The sequence below is a fragment of the Choloepus didactylus genome, chromosome 8 (assembly GCF_015220235.1).
Source record: "Choloepus didactylus isolate mChoDid1 chromosome 8, mChoDid1.pri, whole genome shotgun sequence".
Classification (NCBI taxonomy): domain Eukaryota; kingdom Metazoa; phylum Chordata; class Mammalia; order Pilosa; family Megalonychidae; genus Choloepus; species Choloepus didactylus.
In genome coordinates this window covers 40,105,855-40,120,108 of record NC_051314.1, presented here as the reverse complement: position 1 = coordinate 40,120,108, position 14,254 = coordinate 40,105,855, and the positions used below count along the sequence as shown (strand labels likewise).

Genomic DNA, 14,254 nt, shown 5'->3' with positions numbered 1-14,254 from the left:
CTAAGTATGTCCCTGGTATTCTGCTGGATATAACATGGAATACAAAGATGAAAAAGACACAGTTCCTGGCATCAAGGAGCTTAGAGTCTACTTAAGTTATTTGTATACCAAAAGGATACAGATAATAGTAAATGAAAGTGGGCAAGGTGAAGGGGCAATGATCTCTGAATATAGAATTAATCAGTTTGAAGACTCCAAGGGAGCAAATCATCCTGACCAAATGATGGTGACTATGGTTTTTTCTAACATTTCCCTGTTTCCCCTTTTTGAATGACATGTCATGTTTATAAAGCCATGAGTCATGTAGTTCTGTCCCAGGGCAGTGTTGTGGGCAAAGAAACTCAGCTACCAACAGTAATTTCAAAATATCTCAAATACTTTGCTTGTATTTCTCATAGTTCTCAGAAAATTTCCTCAAAATTCCCCTTTCTCTTTCCCACAAGCTGCCTTCACATCCCACAGCTATTCTGACACTTATCTCATATAGCTCCTTGCCTCAGTCATTTCCTCTGCCCCTAGTTTCGACTACTTTCTGCTTCCTCTGTTCCCCGCTCATAATTGGCTTAAGATGGCTTGTTACATCCTTCCCCTCTTCCTACCAACGCACTGGTGTTGCTACTCTCTATTGGTTCTCTGATGATTTGCCTTTACAAATGCCCAAAGCACTGCGTTTGTTTGACTCCTCCCCTCCCCTCTCCTCCCTTCTCTCTCCTTGACAGAGGAGGGGAAGAAACTGCACAAAGTCAGAATCATCTTTAGCAGACTGGAGAGATTCTTCAATGAATAGGTTTGCCATCTTTTAGAGGTACCAAATCTTTCTTAAAACCTATCAAATCTGAGGTCTTGAATGTTATTCCTTGAACCTCTTGCTGATTTAAGTTTCAGTCCTAGTGCAGTTGCCTATATATTTTTATGTATGTTATTGCACATTTCATTGCAGCTGTGATTCACTCAGGAAACAGCCTTTAACTGTTGAAATGTAGGTCAGGATCATACATATTTAGGATATAGTTCATATGGAAGATGAAAGACAAGAATTCCTATTGTAAATTTCCTCTTTCCTTTATCCGTTCTAGGATTTTCCAGGATTGGAGATCTTTACATTTTGATTTTTCTTGTTTTGTATGGAAAAAACGGGTTCTTTCATATTAATATTCATGGCCATGTTTACATGTTGTGACATAATCAATAAACCACCATTATGGAGATTATTTGCCAAAATGTATTATTTTCCAAAATTGATCCAATAAGTAAATAGCTGTGACCCTTGGCATTTGTATAACAAGAATGGATTTAATGAAGTATTTATGGATTATGGGCTAAGAGATGAATTTTTGAGTAGGAAAGGGGCTCTGCTACTGGGTTGAATGATTACATATATATGTATATTTACACAGTATATATTATTTTAATAATGGCATGTGGTAGAGAATAAAGAACTGCACAGATATCATAAAAATCTCATCTAAATCCTTTTCCACCAAATTCTTCTCCAAACCAGAAATGCTAAAAGGCTGAAAACTAGGTGATGTGAGATTTTCCTAGTTCTCCACTTCCTCCCTCTCTTGTTGGAAGTGCTAATGAACTGATGGCTTGCAGAATGTGTAGCACACACTAGTCACTCAAATCTTTCTTGTATGAACAGTGAAACCCCCTAAATCAAAGCACTGATGGAAACAAGGTAGGGAGAACCCAAGTGCGTCCTGTTCATTTATATACTGCATAAGTGGTCCCTGCATAATCACAGAGTGGCTGAAGATGATTCATCTGCAAGACCTATTTAAGGAAGGAAGTGAAAGTCATAGGCTAAAAAAATGACCCATAATCAGGTGCTGACAGTTTTGTGTTGAAAGGTTCTGTGTGAAGCCAAAGTTTCCAACCACAAAAAGGGACCTGTTTTGTTGAACATTTTGGAGTGAAGAAATTAGGAGGAAAGCAGAGCTAAGATGAAAGTTTTAGAAATAGCTTTAACTTTCATACTGGACACAGGGAAATAAAAGAAATCTACTGAGCAGATTAAACAAATAAATTTGCAATCATGCATTTAATTTGAATTCCCATGAAAATGTAGAATTTGTAAGAAGACTCCAAAGTCTATTTTTGACGCAAGTTAAGCTATCACATATGACCCAAATGGAAAATCACAATAAAATCTTATAAAGATGACTTGATGATTCAAGGGCAGAATGTTCATAATGGTCCCTACTGCTTCTTTATAAATTCATGTGTTCATTCATTCATTTACTCATTTATTCTTTCACTATTTTATTCATCATATATTTAATACTTTATGTTGAACACTGCACTAGGCTTTGGGAATATAAAAAATGTCTCTCATTCGGTTGAGAAACTTATGATCTAGTTTGTGAGACAAGAAAATAGACTTTAAATGTACAGTTCCCTAAATGCTGTGATAAAAATAAGTCTAGGGTGCTAATTCAGGCTCAGGGATCTAAGAAAGCTTCCAAGAAGTATTAATTCATGAACTGAGCTTGAATAAGGGTGGTTTAATCAGAATATGGAGAGACACTAGAGCATGATTGCTACAGGTATAGATTGTACAGTTTTGCCAGGAACCGTGCATGAATCTAGGCAAGTTATCTAACCTCTCTGTGCCTCACTCTTCACCATGAATGGGGATAATAAAAGTGCCTAACACTCATCCACCCAAGAGTTGTAAAAGGATGAATAAATAGAGTTAATATTTCTAAAGTATTCAGAACCAGGCTTGTCACACTTAAGTGCTACATAAGCATGTGATGAATAAATAAAGGGGGTGGTAGTGAGTGTCCTCGGTAGTGGGTATGGATGGTGTAGTGGTAGTTGCATTTAGGAAAGAGTCAAGAATAAAGTGTAGGGGCCTGGGACGGAGAACATCTTCTTGACCAAAAGGGGGATGTGAAAGGAAATGAAATAAGCTTCAGTGGCAGAGAGATTCCAAAAGGAGCCGAGAGGTCACTCTGGTGGGCACTCTTATGCACACTTTAGACAACCCTTTTTAGGTTCTAAAGAATTGGGGTAGCTGGTGGTGGATACCTGAAACTATCAAACTACAACCCAGAACCCATGAATCTCAAAGACAGTTGTATAAAAATGTAGCTTATGAGGGGTGACAATGGGATTGGGAAAGCCATAAGGACCACACTCCACTTTGTCTAGTTTATGGATGGATGAGTAGAAAAATAGGGGAAGGAAACAGACAGACAAAGGTACCCAGTGTTCTTTTTTACTTCAATTGCTCTTTTTCACTCTAATTATTATTCTTGTTATTTTTGTGTGTGTGCTAATGAAGGTGTCAGGGATTGATTTGGGTGATGAATGTACCACTATGTAATGGTACTGTAAACAATCGAAAGTACGATTTGTTTTGTATGACTGCGTGGTAAGTGAATATATCTCAATAAAATGAAGATTAAAAAAAAAATAAAGTAATACATACTCAATAAAAAAAAAAAGAAGATGATTGTATAACTATATAGCTTACACTGTGTAACTGTGTAAGCTTGTGAGCTTGTGGCTCACACTCCCTTTATCCAGTGTATGGACAGATGAGTAGAAAAATGGAGACAAAAAGTAAATGAATAATAGGGAGGGATGGGGTGATGAGATGTTTTGGGTTTTCTTTTTTACTTTAATTTTTATTCTTATTCTTTTTTCTGCAGTAATGAAAATGTTCAAAAATTAATTGTGGTGATGAATGCACAGCTATATAATGATACTATGAACAACTGATTGTATACTCTGGATGATTGTATGGTATGTGAATATATCCCAATAAAATTGATTTTTTTAAAAAAGGAAAAAAAAAAAAAAGTGTAGGGGCCATGATTGAGGGGTATTTTAAGATAAGGCTGGAGAGATATGAAGGCTCTGTTAAAGAATGTGTATGTTGTCTATGTGATGAAGAACCATGGAAATATTTTAATGAAAAGTGATAAGATTAGACTTGCGTTTTGAACAGTTCACTCTGGCAGCACTGTGCAAAGTAGATTGCAGGGTGGGAAGCAACTCTGGAGGCAGGGAGGCAAATAGGATAGTGTTTCCCCAAACTGCTTGATAACAAGAATCATCTGGGGTGCTTTTTAAGCATACAGATTCCCAGACCCCTTCCTGGGAGACTGTGATTCAGAAGGATTGGGGCCGGCCTGGTAACCTATGTGGTAATCTTAGCAGGCTCCTGAATGATTCTTGTGTTCAGAGAGCTTCTGGAAATCCCGAGTTAGATGGCAGTTGTAGGTATTTAGGTGAGGAATAATGAGAACCTGAACAAAAGTAGTAGAAACATAACATGGTTGGAGAAAAAAGGGACATATAAAAAAAAAAAATGGGCTTTGTGATTAATAGGATGGAATCAAGGATGACACTCAGAATTTTGACTTGGATGACTGGCCAGATTGTGGTAGAATTTGGAAGAAGAGCAGGTCTGGAAGTAAGGTTGTTGACATCAGATTCAGATGTGTTGAGTTTGAAGGTCTGGGGGAAGAAAGTTCAGTTAGAGATTCATATACATATGTGAAGTGTAGGATAGATATTTGAGCTGGCAACATAAAAATTGGAAGCTATCAGCATATAGGTGGTAACTGATGCTTGGCCAACCCCAGCATTTAATTGGTGGGTATGGGAACATAATCCTTTTTATTTATTTATTTATTTATTTATTTATTTATTTATTTATTTATTCATTTGCTCAATTATTCACTCAACAAATCAAATTGTAAATACGTATTTTGTGCCACGCATTTTTTTCCATGATGGAGACTGTGAAGAAATAGCTGGGAGGAAAATGAGGGAAGAGTAGTGACACTGAAGCAAAGGGAGAAGACTGTGCCAAATCATGCGGAAATGCCAAATAAGGTGATGAATGAAATGAGTTCCCTGGACTTAGCAAGAAGTAAAGTCATTGGTAATTTTGGAGAGAATAGATTCTGCTGGGTGATAGATAAGCAAATTGGATTTGAGACATCACTCGAGGCATTCATGGACAGTAAGAAAGTGGAGATAACGAGACAAGGAAAGAGAGGGGGTAGAGTGCAGACATGGTTGCAAATTCTTCCCCTCCTTGTATGCATGCTTCTTTGTAATGTTTCACAGCTACTCCCATCAAGGAGTGAAGTCTATTTCTTCACCTTTTGAATCAGGGCTTGGTCCTGTGATTTGCTGTGATCAATGGGATAGTAGCAAATGTGATAGTAAACAGAAACTTGAGAAGTGCTTGTGCACTGGGGCTTGCCCGTTCCTATTGCTCTTGGGAACTTTGTGACTTCCACCAAGTAAATATATCTTCAGCCTGGTCTAATTTGGTGGAGATCTGTGGCCCAGTCATCCCCATCACCTTGCTGGCAGCCAGCATCAACTGACAGCTGGCATCAACCACCAGACGTTGAGTGAAGCCCTTCCAGACCAATCAGCCCTCAGTCAGTCCACCCACTGACTGCAAATGCGCGAGTGAGCCTAGCCAAGACTGGCAGTAGAACCACCTAATGAAGACCAGCCCAAATAACGGATCCACAGAAAGGTGATTATTATTTTAAGCCACTCAGTTTGGGGCTGTTTTCTTACTCAGCATAAACTAACTGATACATTAGGACATTGTTTGAATTTTTAAGTTCTGTGGTTTGTACTTGTCTCTGAGACTTTGGGCTGCATTGGAGTCAGAAGAGCTATAGCTGTTCTAAGTCTCTGCATGTCTTATCATCCGTCTTTTCTCTTCCCAACACACTGTTCCAGGCATAAATTATAAAAGAGCTGTACCTAGGAGTGGAATGGCTGGGTTGTATGGTATTATTGATTAATGTCACAATATGGATGAATCTTAAAATAATTATTCTGAGTTAAAGAAGCCAGGTGAAAAAGGATATATACTACATGATTTCATTTGTATAGAATTCTAGAGAATGAACATTCATCTTTAATGACTAAAAGCAGATCAGTGGTTGCCTGGGGATGGAGCGAAGGAGGGAGGGATGAGATATAAAGGGACTTGAGGAAACTTTTTGGGATGATGGATATATTCATTGTCTTGCTTGTGGTGATGGATTTGTTGGTCTATATATATATATATATATATATATATATACACACACACACACACACATACTCATCAAATTGTACATTTTAAAGATGTGCAGTGTAATGTATATCAGTTATGCCTTAATAAAGCTATTAAAGAGAAAAAAGGATCAAATAAAATCTTCCATTGGGGCTTGTTATTCATAAGTGCCGTAGGCAGAATAATGCCCTCCCACCCCTGCCTATCCTAAAGATGTCCATGCCCTAGTCCTCAGAACTAGAAATGTGAATTTGTGGAACTGTGTAGAATTGTGAATATGCTATGGCACACAACCAAAGGGACTTTGCAGATGTGATTAAGAGTAAGGACCTTGAGACGAAGTGATTATCCAGGATTATCCAGGGACTCAATCTAATCAGAGAGATGAGGTGGAAGAAGAGCGAAGAGAGGTTTGAAGGATTCAACCTGCCATTGCTTGCTTTGAAGATGGAAGAAAGAGGCATGAGCCAAGGAATGCAACAGCTCCTAGAAGCTGGGAATGACTTCTAGTTTACAGCAAACAAGAAAATGGGGCCCTTGGTCCCACACTCTCAAGTAATTGAATTTCACCAATAACCCAAATGAACAGGAAATGGATTCCCCTTTAGAGAATAGAATGCAACGTGCTGGCATCTTGATTTTAGTCTGGTGAGACCTGTACTGGACTGCTGACCTACAGAACTATAAGATACTAAATTTGTGTTGTTTTAAGTTGCTATGTTTGTGGTAATTTGTTACAGCAGCGATAGAAAACTAATACCGATTTTCAATGAAAGAAACTTGAAAATATTGGCTAAAGTAACTCTTTGAATGACCACTGTTTCTCAGCCATAAATCACAAATGATCAAGAGTTGATCGTATTTTGCCTCCATTTGCCACTTACTCCCATTTACTAACTGAGCTTACTCACCTTCAAAAATGTTGCTCTAGCTATTAAGGTATGCAGGCTGGCTGTGGGGCCTTAGCTTTTCTGACCACCCAGTCTGAGCCACACACAGGTGACATTTTCCACCAAGTATAGAAAAATCCTCTCATTAAATCTGGTCTCATTAAACTGCACTATTGTAGACAATGTGTATGTGTGTGTATGTGTGTGTGTAGAGTTTGAAAACCAACAGACTGCAACGCATAGCATGGTATACTTTCCAGAAACCTGTTTATCTTTTCACGTTTTAAAGCCTGAAAACAGACTGCCTGGGTTTAAAGGCTGGCTCCACTCCATACCTTACTGGTTGCTTAATCTCTGCATCTCAGTTTTCTCATCTGTAAAACCAGGACTAGCGTATACACTGAAAGTGTATACTGAAAGATTAAATGAATCTATCTACATAAAGCACTTTTCAACAATGCTTGGTACATTATAAGCACTCAGTGACTGTTCAGTTGTTAATTGTTATTAAGACAATGATGTCTTTGCTGCCAGATAGGGCTATTTCTGTCTCCATAGTGGATTCAACTTACTTATGTCCAGCAGAAGAGACCCGGGTTTGCCTTACTTATGGGCTTGCTGACATGCTAAGAAGCTCCAGTTCACTTCCTCTGGCTTTCTTGCTCTAAAAGTTCCTGTTTCTTCTGAGCCAGAAGCAGGAAGAGAAAGTCACACAGTGATGTTTGCTGAACAGAGCAGGATCCTGTCCGATGACTTCTTTTTTGCCCATTAGCAGGGTGTATTGCTGGGGTGGGGAGCAGGATACTTTTCGCTTTCCCAATTTTTTTAGCTTTCTCAAAATGACTATGACCTCTACCTTGAGTCATTTCTCATTAGCACTTGAGAGCTGGAAGTTTCTTGAAGTTCTGTTGCCTCTGAAAGCAAACAGAACATTCCAACCAAATTTAAACATTTTTATTTAAATAAACAATTTTATTTCATATCAGCTTTCCTGTGTGGCACTTATTGGTGGATATGAGGGATGTGGTTTCAGAAAATTAAATCAGACTAAAGTGACTCTCTGATTCAGGAGAAGCATGAAGATACATTATGTGATAGAAGTGTTATTTTTAGTGAATTTATTTTCTGGACTCTGAGTGCACAGGGGAGTAAACACATGGGTGGTGTTGCTAATTTAGTACCATATTTGCTTCAGGCTGTATTGGCAGTTTTCTACAGACTGGGCAACCAAATCGTTGGTCTCTTATCTTCAAATGGGGAGCTGCAGGAGATGTTGTTATCTGATAGACGGAACGGTCAAATGAAAATGAAGTAGCAGAGTTAACGTAGGCAGCTCTCTTCCCTGTTAGAAAATGGCAGAGCCTTCCAAATTTGCACACTGTACATTGCAGTGGATCCCAGATCTAAGAGCTCTGTGTGGGCAGCCTTGAGAGTGAGTATTCCAATTTGAAAATTTTGTTAGTTGCCATAGTGATTGTCACAATCATGTGGTTTGTTTGATCTTTGAACACCTAGTAGAAACACCCAGCCAGCAGTAGAGTTTCACTCTGCTTTTTTTCTTTTTTGAGTGTGTGCCTACTCATAGACCTAAACAATAAGGTCAGACTGCTCTAAGTTGAATTTAAAACAAGAAAGTTGAATTTAAAGCAAAAACCATTTGCATATCGTTATGTAAAGTGTGTTCATTTCCTAATTACTTTTAAATCAGATTTTTCTGTAGCAGAGAAATCATCAGGAAGTGACTTTCATTTTTTTTCCAAAACAAGGCGCTCCGGAAACCAAGTTTCATAAAAAGAAAAGGAAGGTCCCCTCTTGTTATGAATACGTTGTGTCGGCAACGATGCTGCCCAAGTTCAGACTGAAATTTAAGCTAAAATGAAAGTTACTACTCCCTCTGCATATGGTGTTCATCATGGAAACGGATCACTTATTTCCTGGATACTATCTAGTCCCAGGAGTAGCTTTTGTAGGTAGTTTTTGAAGCATTTAGAGGCATTATTTGGTATATATATATACATATAAAAAATCCTTTTAAAAGCTTGAATGCTTTATGGCTAAATTTCACAGTCCCCTTTATTTTGCCACAGAAATATTTTCCGCATCTGACTATTTATTCCAAAATTAATTTAAAATAGAGATATAATGATGAAAATCTAAGATGTCTTCATTGAGTTGTTTTCTTGTTTTTACCAAAAGGATATAAGGCCGGCTTTGGTCTTTGGTTGATCTGCATGACATGGGAATTGAAGCTTCTGCTTGGCTCAGAGAATTAACAAGAGAAGGAGAAGGTGGAGGTAGTGGCTTGTCTGGAATCAGGATGGCTGTGCATGGTGGGGTACGGGCAGTAAGAACTGACCACCTGTCACTGATTCCAGTCAAATTCCCTGAAAGAATTTGGGACAAGTAACTAATTTATTACATTGAACACACTGGACTTATAAATTGATCTTTTAAAAGTTGGGTAGAATTTCCCAATACTGGAATTGTTTAACCATGGGTTTCACTGCCCCCGAAGTGCATTGTCAGGAGCTGTGACCTAAGTGCCCTTTTGTTTATTATTAGGAGTTAAGGCTTATAATGTATAGAGTTTCTTTTTGAGATGATGGAAAAGTTTTGGTAATGAATGAAGGTGATAGTAGCACAATGTTGTGAACATGATTAACAACACTGAATTACATGTTTGGATGTGTTTAAAAAGGGAAGTTTTAAGTCATATGTATGTTATTAGAATAAAATTAAAAAAAGTTCCATCTAACTGCACAACATCAACAATGAACCCTAAGTTAAACCATCAACTATAGATAATAGTACAATTATTAAAATGTGCTTTCATCAGTTGTAACAAATGTACCACAGCAATGCAAGGTGGCATATGGGAACTCTGTATTTTATGCATGATTTTTCTGTAAATCCTCAACTTCTCTAACAATAAAATAAAACAAAAGCTTTTTGCAAACTGTTCTGCACCCTTCTATTTTCTCTTATACCTTGGATATCATTTGATATCAATACATAAAGAACTCCAGTATTCACTTTTTAATAGCTACCTATAATTCCATATATAGATACACCAGTATTTATTTAATGAATATATAATGGTCTAGTAATCAGAAAAAAATGACCAGGAATCTATACAGTTTTGGCAGAGTATTTTGAATGAAACCATTTACAATCACAAAGTCATCAGTTTTATGGTTTGACCTTTCTATGTAGGTTTCTGGTGGTATATTGAAGATTATGTAAATTGTAAATTTTTGTTAAAAAGAAACAATTCAATAATGTCACCAAAATTTTATTGGATATGTTAAATAATACTTAAATTAAGAAAAATTTTAAAAGCCACAAATCGGTATTAGCTTCATAAGAAATTGTTCTTTCTTTTTTGTTTACATATTTAAAATTTCATTTTGAATAGATAAAGCATTCTTGGGGTTCAAAAAATATAAAAAGTTATATAGCAAAAAGTCTTTTATTTTCAGGTCTCTAATTCAGTGAGACTCATTCACAAAGTTTTTAATGTTTAATTTACAGCTATTATTAATTCTCTGAATATTTTTCTAGAGTTCCTTTATAAATTCATGAGCAAATATAGATACATATTTCCTTCCTCTTAATCCAAAAGAAGATACACTATACACACGGTTCCACACCTTTTTATTTTCTCTTATACCTTGGATATCATTTGACATCAATACATAGAGAGCTGCAGTATTCACTTTTTAATAGCTACCTATAATTCCATTATATGGATATACCATTATTTATTTAACAAATACATATTGGTCGACATTGGGATATTTCCAACTTTTTGTTGCAATGAATCATCTTGTACATATAACATTTCACATGTGTGCCAGTGTATATCTGGGATTTCCTAGCAGTGGAATTCCTGGGCTGAAGGTATATGTGTTTGAAATTTGTATAGACCTTAGCAAGTTGCTCAGTTTATATTCCTATCAGCAATGTATGAGAGAATGTATTTTTCCTCAGAGCCCTAACAGAGTGTGTTACTTAACTTAGAATTTTGCCACCTGAGTGACAATTGTATTCTGTGTCGTTTTAATTTACATATCTTTTTTTTTAATGGATTAGGTTGATTATTTTGTGTTTAAGAGCAAATTTAATTTCTTTTTTCTGTATTTTTCTTGGATTACTGTCTTATCAATTTCCAGGATTTATTTATATATTAAAGAGACTAGATCTTTGTCTGTGATAAGAGTTGCAAGTAATTTCCCCAGTTTTTCTTTCTAAACTTTGTTCATGATGTTTCTTTCCATGAAAAAATAATAATTTTTATGTGATCAGATTTACTAATAAAATAATTTATGACTTGGGGATTTTGCATCATAAAAGATCAGACAGAACTTCCTAACTCAAAATTTATAAAGAAATTTTCCAAGTTTTTCTTCTTCTATTTTTTTGGGTGCATTTTAAAAATTTAAACCTTTGGAACGTTTGAAATTTATTCTAGCATATGATGTGAAGTATGGATCTTACTTTACTTGTCATTATGCCATTTATTGAATAGTCCTTCTTTTTCCCAATGAGTTGAGATGGCATCTGTTTTAAAAACCCGATCCTTATATGCATTTGGGTATACTTCTGGGCTTTCTGTCCTACTTACAGACCAGTATGATAACTTTAAAAAATGTTTCAATGTCTTTTAGGGCTAGTCATTGAGGTCATGTAAAATTTACAATTAGTTTAAGGAGAACTGACACATTCATGATGCTGAGACTTCCTACTCAGTAACAGGATCTTTCCATGTGTAGAAGGGCTCTTTTGGCCTTTAGTAGTATTTTACATTTTTTTTTTTTTTAATTTTAAACAGGCTTCACAGTCTTCTTGACAACATTGTGCTTATGTATTCTATCTTTTCCATAATTGTTATATATGGGAGCTTTTCTTCCACTGAAGCCCCTGCCCTCAAGGAATCTGTATTTTACCAGGTGGAAAAATAGTAAAAGTAATGAAGAGAGTTGACATTAAATGAGCACTTATGTGTTCCATGTACTGTTCAGAGTACTTTCCATGTGATATCTTATTCCTCACAACTCCGTGCGATGGGTATTGTTGTTGTTACACCCAGAAGAAATATTATAATATTCAGGTGAAGATACCAAGGCTAAGCATGGCTAATTACCTTCCCCTAAGTTCTCACAGCTTGTAAGAGGTAGCACCAGATTCAGGCTTGCTTAAATAGGTGAGTGAATAGATAAGAAATAAGAAGAAATATGGTGGAGAAAATGTGGTAAACAGGGAAAGTCTTTCTGAGGAGGTGCTGGTGTGAATTGAGACCAGGTGAATGTGTAGAGAGTGTCCATACACGTCCAACCATCCACACAGTAGGCAGAGAGAATAACAAGTGTGAAGGTTTGAGAACAGAAAGAGTTTGATATGTGAAGAACAGAAAGTTTGGAATAGTTGTAGCATGGTGGACAAAGGGGGATATATTTCAAGATGAGACTGGAAATCCAGCTACGGACTTCAGGAGCACAGTGGAATAGGAGAGACCAGTTAGGAGGCTATTGCAAGAGATCATTAAGGGGAGGTAGCTTGGACTAGATGGTGGCAGTGGAGGTAGACATTAGTGGATCTGAGATATATTTTGGTGGAAGAATTAATAGTACTTGTTAATGGATTTGATAAGGATGACAGAGAAAGTAGGACTCAAAGTTAATTCCCAGTATAAATATGTCAGAATATCTCAACATGAACCTGTTATATAAGATCAAGACCAAAGAATTCAGCCTAAGCCTTTTTGGATTAATATGGAGGGAATGAAGGTGGAGCCAGGTAGGAGGTAATGTGAGAACAAACACTTATTAATTAACTATAGGATAGACATTTCACTTATGGCATCTCTTTTATCATGTCTGACCATTTATTCGTTCATTTAACAAGTACTTGAGTTGGACAAAGCCTTAGGTTCTGAAGATACCTCAGGTGGGGGGATGGAGGGAGGAACAGAAAAGAAGCCCAAATTGCTGCTCCCGTGAAGCTTACAGATTGGTGGGAGCTTGCATTCTCTGTTACCTTGCATTATTTTTTCTCAGTTTTCAAATGACAACCCAAGACTTGGAGTGTGTTTTGTCCAATGTCGTATGAAGGAGTATGGCCTAGATTCTTTACATATTCTTTATGATTTAGAATCTAATATGATTCTAAAGTTCATATTTAGTCCATTACTTCTTGTTAAAAATGCAAAATCTAGATAAGACCTTGACGGTTTTCTGTATAAATTGATATCAATGATCTAGAAATTGAAGTTTTTTTTCAATAAGAGTGTCTTTGAAATTTTTCTTTGTTCCTTCTGTTTAATTTAAATTGATATTTAAATTTTGCATTTGCAATTACAGGATGCTGACAACAACATTCTGAATTAGGACTGAAGAAGTGTGTCTAACACTGTGGAAACCCATCTCCCAACCCCCAGAGTGCCCGAGTTTATGTAAAACAGGGAGATTTGCTTCACTGTCAGGTTTTCTGCCTCTCACTTCACTCCCACAACTCTGTGTTTGAATATTCAGAAGCAAGGTTGGAGGTAGGAGTCAATTATTTTGGGTGGGTTACTGTACCTGAGCTGTTCACTCTATGGTAGAGGGAAAACACAGTGTAAGTAAAAACAGAGATTTTGAACTGTTTGAGTTGTTATTCTGAAACATCCAATATAAAAATCTATATATAAAGAATTATGTTAAATTAAATTTTAATGTCCCCTAAATTGTATATAAAGTGCCAGCTCAGAAGCAGGCTCCTGTGCAGATAAACATCATTAGTGTGTAAGCAGGGAAACTTCTTTAGATTTTATTTCCCTCTGGGTTTTCTAACTGCTCTGTGGATACTTTCCTGCCTGATGTGAATGCCAATGTGCTTTTCTTTTTGACTTCCACGGTGTGCATCCTGTGCTAATAGCTGGATTTTGATTTGTCTTGCCTGAAAAAAAACACGAAAGTGTTAGTTTTTTGCTGTCGTGATGCTTTACCTTCCATTTGCCCGTGCTCATTTTGGCAAATCCTCATGATCATTCAACTTGCAGGAAATCCTTAGAGGACTAAAAAGGACATGCCCACCCCCACAGCGGGGTAAGTTCCCAGCTTAGTCACTTAAGTGGGATGAGTGCTGACACAGTATATTGACAGGCCTGTTTAATACCCAAGTGCTCCTTCAAACCAGCACATGGCTGCTTGCAAGGCTGGCACTCCCCCAGATGGTGTGGAATTTTGGCTCCTTGACTTATTCTTCTAGTTGGAGTGCAAGTCTCTCTCTCTTCAACTAACCCTTCTGTGTTAAGCTGGATGTGTGAAAGGGCTGG

At 37.0% G+C, this 14,254-nt stretch overlaps 1 long non-coding RNA gene across 6 annotated transcripts in view; it reads left to right on the top strand.

Moving 5' to 3' along the window:
- Nucleotides 1-680: 680 nt before the first annotated feature.
- The window catches only part of LOC119541483, a 107,391-nt gene continuing 93,817 nt past the window's right edge, over nucleotides 681-14,254 (top strand). For 4 of the 6 annotated variants that reach the window (XR_005218288.1, XR_005218287.1, XR_005218289.1 and 1 more), the window contains exons 1-2: nucleotides 733-805; nucleotides 13,299-13,483. This is a non-coding gene — a long non-coding RNA (uncharacterized LOC119541483). Of the gene's footprint in view, nucleotides 806-5,272; nucleotides 5,516-13,298; nucleotides 13,484-14,254 lie in introns of those variants that run through there. The other 2 variants (XR_005218290.1, XR_005218291.1) reach the window with 2 other exon arrangements.